Raw genomic sequence first — 6,000 nt, 5'->3', positions numbered from 1 at the left:
CTCCCTCTTCACCACGACGGACCGGTGCAGCGTCCGCATTACTGCAGCTGCAGCCCCAATCCGTCTGTCGATCTCCGGCTCCCTTCTCCCATCACTCGTGAACAAGACCCCGAGATACTTGAACTCCTCCACTTGGGGCAGGAACTCATCCCCGACCCAGAGTGGGCACTCCACCCTTTTCCGGCTGAGAACCATGGCCTCAGATTTGGAGGTGCTGATCCTCATTCCCGCTGCTTCACACTCGGCTGCGAACCGTTCCAGTGCGAGCTGGAGGCCCTCACCCGATGAAGCCAACAGAACCACATCATCCGCAAAAATCAGAGATGAGATTCTGAGGCCACCAAAGCGAAAGCCCTCCGCCACTTGGCTGCGCCTAGAAATCCTGTCCATAAAAATTATGAACAGAACCGGAGACAAAGGGCAGCCCTGGCGGAGCCCATCACCCACCGGGAACGAGTCCGACTCATTGCCGGCAATGCGAACCAAACTCTTGCAACGGTTGTATAGGGATCGAATGGCCCGTAGCAATGGGCCAGACACCCCATACTCCCGCAACACCTCCCACAGGACACCCCGAGGGACACGGTCGAATGCCTTCTCCAAGTCCACAAAACACATGTAGACTGGTTGGGCAAACTCCCATGCACCCTCAAGTATCCTCGAGAGGATAAAGAGCTGGTCCAGTGTTCCGCGACCAGGACGAAAACCGCATTGTTCCTCCTGTATCCGAGATTCGACTAACGGATGAACTCTCCTTTCCAGCACCCTGGCATAGACTTTCCCAGGGAGGCTGAGGAGTGTGATCCCCCTGTAGTTGGAACACACCCTCCGGTCCCCCTTCTTAAAGATGGGGACCACCACCCCGGTCTGCCAGTCCAAGGGTACTGCCCCTGATCTCCACGCAACATTGCAGAGGCGTGTCAACCAGGACAGCCCTACAACGTCCAGAGCCTTCAGGAACTCGGGGCGGACCTCATCAACACCAGGGGCTCTGCCACCAAGGAGTTGTTTAACTGCCTCAGTGACCTCGCCCCCGGAAATTGGCGGGTCATTCCCCTCATCCCCAGACTCTGCTTCCTCCTCGGAAGACGTGTCAGTGGGATTAAGGAGGTCCTCGAAGTATTCCTTCCACCGCCTGACAATTTTCTCAGTCGACGTCAGCAGCGCTCCGCCAGCACTATACACAGTGCAGGTAGAGCACCGCTTTCCCCTTCTGAGACGCCTGACGGTTTGCCAGAATCTCTTCGAGGCAGTCCGAAAGTCTTTTTCCATGGCCTCTCCGAACTCCTCCCACACCTGAGTTTTTGCTTCAGCCACTGCCCGAGCCGCATTCTGCTTGGCCTGTCGATACTACCTCCGGAGTCCCACAGGCTAACCAAGCCAGATAGGACTCCTTCTTCAGCCTGGTGGCTCCCTTCACCTCTGGTGTCCACCATTTGGTTCGGGGATTACCACCACGGCAGGCACCAACCACCTTGCGGCCGCAGCTCAATGCAGCAGCTTCGGCAATGGAGACGCTGAACATGGTCCATTCGGACTCAATGTCCCCAGTCTCCCTCGGAATGCTGTTGAAGCTCTGCCGGAGGTGTGCATTGAAGATCTCGCGGACTGGGGCCTCTGCTAGACGTTCCCAGCACACCCTCACTACACGTTTAGGTGCACCAGGTCTGTCCAGCGTCCTCCCCCGCCACCTGATCCAACTCACCACCAGGTGGTGATCAGTTGACAGCTCAGCCCCTCTCTTTACCCGAGTGTCCAGAACATATGGTCGCAGGTCTGGTGATATGATTACAAAATCGATCAGCCGAGAGCGTCCTGGCGCCACGTGCACTTATGGACACTCTTATGTTCGAACAGGGTGTTCGTTATGGCCAAACTGTGATTAGCACAGAAGTCCAATAACAAAGCACCGCTCGGGTTCAGATCAGGGAGGCCGTTCCTCCCAATCACGCCCCTCCAGGTCTCGCTGTCGTTACCCACGTGAGCATTGAAGTCTCCCAGCAGGACAACAGAGTCTCCAGGTGGAGCACCTTCCAGCACCCCGCCCAGGGACTCTAAGAAGGCTGGGTACTCTGAATTGCCACTCGGCGCATAAGCGCAGATGACAGTCAGGACCCTAAGGCGCAGGGAACAAACCCTCTCGTCCACCGGGAAAAACCCCAACGTACCGGCAGCAAGGGGATATTAGAATACCCACCCCAGCCCGCCGCCTCTCACCAGAGGCAACTCCAGACTGAGACAGAGTCCAGCCCCTCTCCAGGAGACTGGTTCCAGAGCCCAAGCCATGCGTAGAGGTGAGCCCGACTATATCTAGCCGGTACCTCTCAACCTCACACACTAACTCAGGCTCCTTCCCCACCAGAGAGGTGACATTCCATGTCCCTATTGCCAGTCTTGGCAGCCGGGGGTCAGTCCGCCAGGGCCTATATATATATATATATATATATATATATATATATATATATATATATATATATATATACACATATATACATATATACTAGGGGTGCAACGATATTCGTATCGATATTGAACCGTTCGATACAGTGCTTTCGGTTCGGTACGCATATGTATCGAACAATACAACATTTGTAATTTATTTTATCAATTTTCCTTCTGACGATGCTGTCTGTGTGGAGCGCTCAGTGAATCTGTGTTCGACTACTCCGCCTAGGCTGCACTGTCGAGCGCAGATCCACTGAGCGCTCCACACAGACAGCATAGTCAGAAGGAAGAGCACAGGGCAAGCTAGCGAGACAGAAGTTAAGCTCTCCTTGCAACAGGCAAATTGACCCTCATTCAGATCTGGCGTTTGGAATTATTTTGGTTTTCATGTGACGTATGACCCTGAAGGTAAGCGAGTCATGGACTAAAGTAAAACAGTATGTTGGATGTGCCATGCAATGCTCAATTACATTGGTGTGAACTAGTGTGTTAGCGCAGTTAGCTCGTTAACGTGTTGGCCGTCTAGCCCCATGCACGGAGCGATCGGCGGTAGCTCGTTAACGGAGATTTGCCATGTTGTGGCGTTAAGGTCATTTCAACGAGATTAACCTGAAAGCACTAGTGGGAACACAACGAATATGACTGCACATTTACACCGACATCATCCTAGTGCAAAGACAAAAACAACAAGCATGCTACTAACTTTAGCCGAGTCATTTAGACAGCTGTTAGCACATGATTCTCCTTATGCTGCTGAGAATATAGCCCAGAAGAAGCGGATAGTATAGCTTTTATTTTGGAAAGAGCCATTTCTCTGTAATAAACTCTCTTTTCCAAAGATGAGTGATTCCTCAATCAGATACAGGGCTTGCAATATCGCTAGCCCGACGTCCCGGAGCTAGCGATTTTTTCAGTCGGGCTACCAAAATCTATCTCTTCCCTGCCCGTCGGGCTATTGTAGGAAGGAAAAATATATGTCAATGCTTTTGCATTCTTTCAGAAATGTAGCTGGGTAATTATGTCATTGGCATCGGTGAGCCACTGTCAATATGTGACATATTGAAGTCGCGTTTGAATTTGCGCTTGTTTTTTTGCTTTCACTTTGCAATCGTGCGAACTGTGTATAGAGAGCGACAGCACTGATCTGTGAGTGATGATAATTTGTGCACCAATTCCTCTGACATCGTCTTATTAATCGTTAGCTTACTATGCAAACATGACAAGTGAATTCTCCCGCAGCAAGCTTAAACATGTGAGAGGTTGATCACGCAGAGAATCGCTGAGCTTATGTGAGTGCGTGTGTAAAAGCATTTCAGTTCTGCTGAGCCAAATAAGACAGGTCAGGGTGAAGAAGTGACAGCCAAATAAAAGCTTACCACAAAACGGAGAAGTTATGACAAATCAGACTATAAGGCAAAAAGAAAGTGCAGCTTTATGGTTTCATGGACAAAATAATTTCTGTGGCTGCAATATGACGAGCTATATAACCAGGGCTGCACATAAGTGGTCCGCAGGTGCGCATTCGCTGTCAAAATAAAAAACGCGCACAAGGGTTAGGGTTAGGGTTAAATTTAAAAACTGTACTTTTGAGTTAAAATATATATTTATAATTTTAATAAATGACAAATTAAAAATGCATGAACATTTTTTTTGTATCGAAAAAATATCGAACCGTGACACCAAAGTATCGAACCGAACCGAACCGTGAATTTTGTGTATCGTTGCACCCCTAATATATATATATATATATATATATATATATATATATATATATATATATATATACACATATAGTATATACACTGGGTGAATGTGCAGTAGTAGCAGCAAGCAGGTGAATTCTGTACATTAATATGAATAGATATCTGACTATTTTACAGGATAGACAATATAAACATATTTAAAATTAAAGGAATTGAAATGTACATTGTGCCTTGGTTGTCATGGTCCGCGGCCTGGCGTCTGAGGTGCTGATGGGATGCCCACTCCCGTGGGCGTGGCCGCTGACTCCACACCTGCATCCCATCCCAGGCGATCACCAGGTGGACCATTTAATCCTGCCCAGCCTGCTGCTCCACGCCAGTCCGTAATCGTCCTTCAGCGGTAACGCACACCTACGGGAAAGTCCTTAGGCAATCCTATCCGTGTGAACTAGTACTAACTCTGCCTTGTATACCCAGATCACTGCTCGGCGTGTTTTGAGTCACCAGCCTGTCCACCTGCCTGTCCAGAATTTGGATCACGATCAACCCCAGCCGCCTCGCCCTTTCTGGAGCTTCTCCCCACGGACCCTCACCCCTCCCTCCGGTTCCCTTGGCCCCGCTATCATCGTAAGACGCGTACACTACCTCCCCTCGTATGCTGCCGGTTTACCCGCACCCCAATAATCCTTTTTTCTTTTTCTGTTTCAGCCTCCCACGGTCCCGCTCTCGGCGTTTCCTGCGCGATTCTTCTCCCGGTCCCTCGGTTTCTCTGGTTCCGTGCGTTTTCTCCCTTCTACTCTCCCGGGACACTCTCAGTTATAATAAAGTTTATTTTTTCTCTCGTACCGCTGTGTGTGTGTTCTGCTCCTGGGTCCAGCTTGTGTGTTGAACTTCGGTTCTTGACAGTACGGACTGGCCAGTATGGACCCAGCAGATCCACTCCGTTCCGCCATTAATAAGCAGGGCGCTATTCTCGGTCACCACGACCAGCAGCTTCAATCGCTCCAGGACCGCTACCAAGAGCTCAGTGACACTCGGGAACAGCTGCGAACCAAGCCACCCGATCCCGTGCCCCACGGCGTTTCGCCTCCGCCTTTGGAGCCCTTCCACGGGGAGTTAGACCTGTGTGGGGGGTTCCTTTTTCAATGCTCCCTGTTCTTCAGCCGCACGCCACACGCCTTCCCCACGGATGCAGCTAAAATCTCCTATTTTGTAGGTTTATTACGGGGACGTGCTTTAACGTGGGCTGAGGCCTATTTAACATCTCACTCCATTCGTGATTGCGATTACGATGATTTCCTGGAGGAGTTCCGGGCTACGTTCTCCCCTCCGGTCTCGGAAGATGACGCCACACAGAAGTTGCTGGGGCTCCGTCAGGGGCGGCGCAGTATCACGGAGTACCTAGTCGAGTTTCGTACCAGAGCGGTCGCCGTGGGTTGGCCCGATTCAGCTCTCCGTGGGGTTTTTATTACGGTCACTAACCGACCAGATGAAGGACCAACTAGCTTTTCACGAAGAGACTAAATCCTTCGAAGAATTGGCTTCCCTCGCCCGTAGGATCGATAGACGCCTGCGGGAGAGGGATGCCGAGCGGCGGCTTAAACCTATGGGCTCCGTATTGCGCCCCGGGATCAGTGTTTCTCCGCCCACGCCCACGGCTGCGTGTGCGCGCTCTCCGTCGCCTCCCCCGCCCGAACCCATGCAGATCGGAAGCTCTCGGCTTTCTCCGGAGGAGAGGGAACGCCGATTTCGGGCTGGAGAATGCCTGTACTGTGGGAGGCCCGGTCACCGCATCGCTGTCTGCCCGGTCCGCCCAAACGACCCGGCCCACCGGTAAGTCCGGGGATACGGG

At 51.5% G+C, this 6,000-nt stretch overlaps 1 long non-coding RNA gene across 1 annotated transcript; it reads left to right on the top strand.

The window, feature by feature from the left end:
* Nucleotides 1-4,420: 4,420 nt before the first annotated feature.
* Nucleotides 4,421-5,101, top strand: LOC146583762 (uncharacterized). The gene is made up of 3 exons (XR_014893225.1): nt 4,421-4,548; nt 4,626-4,775; nt 4,857-5,101. It is a non-coding gene; the product is annotated as an uncharacterized LOC146583762 (long non-coding RNA).
* The last annotated feature ends 899 nt before the right edge of the window (nt 5,102-6,000 follow it).

The sequence above is a fragment of the Mchenga conophoros genome, linkage group LG1 (assembly GCF_057382185.1).
Source record: "Mchenga conophoros isolate Kocher_MC1m ecotype Shallow Benthic linkage group LG1, M_conophoros_male_GT1.1, whole genome shotgun sequence".
Lineage (NCBI taxonomy): Eukaryota > Metazoa > Chordata > Actinopteri > Cichliformes > Cichlidae > Mchenga > Mchenga conophoros.
Note: the sequence above shows the minus strand (reverse complement) of the source record. Positions and strands in the feature narration are given on the sequence as shown.